General features: G+C 35.8%; 1 protein-coding gene across 1 annotated transcript in view; it reads right to left on the reverse strand.

Moving 5' to 3' along the window:
- CD3G (CD3g molecule) overlaps positions 1-366 on the reverse strand; it is a 6,129-nt gene that overhangs the window by 1,593 nt on the left and 4,170 nt on the right. The gene's annotated exons all lie outside the window — the stretch shown is intronic.

A 366-nucleotide genomic window follows, 5' to 3' on the forward strand; every position in this document is an offset into this window, starting at 1 on the left:
TATCACCCCTTCATCTTCAACTCACCCTGTGCCCTCTATCTATCAATCTATCAATACATATAATTTTTTTTCCTTCCAACTACCTTAATACTGACAAAGGTTTCATGAGTTACAAATATCATCTTTCCATGTAGGAATGTAAACAGTTCAACCTTAATAAGTCACTTATGATTTCTCTTTCCTGTTTACCTCTTTATGCTTCCCCTGAGTCTTGTATTTGAAAGTCAATTTTTCTATGCAGCTCTGGTCTTTTCATTGAGAATGCTTGAAAGTCCTGTATTTCACTGAATATCCATTTTTCCCCCTGAAGGATTATCCTCAGTTTTGCTGTGTAGGTGATTCTTGGTTGTAATCCTATCTCCTTTG

Source organism: Vombatus ursinus, unplaced genomic scaffold, assembly GCF_900497805.2.
Source record: "Vombatus ursinus unplaced genomic scaffold, bare-nosed wombat genome assembly UNPS02014816.1, whole genome shotgun sequence".
Lineage (NCBI taxonomy): Eukaryota > Metazoa > Chordata > Mammalia > Diprotodontia > Vombatidae > Vombatus > Vombatus ursinus.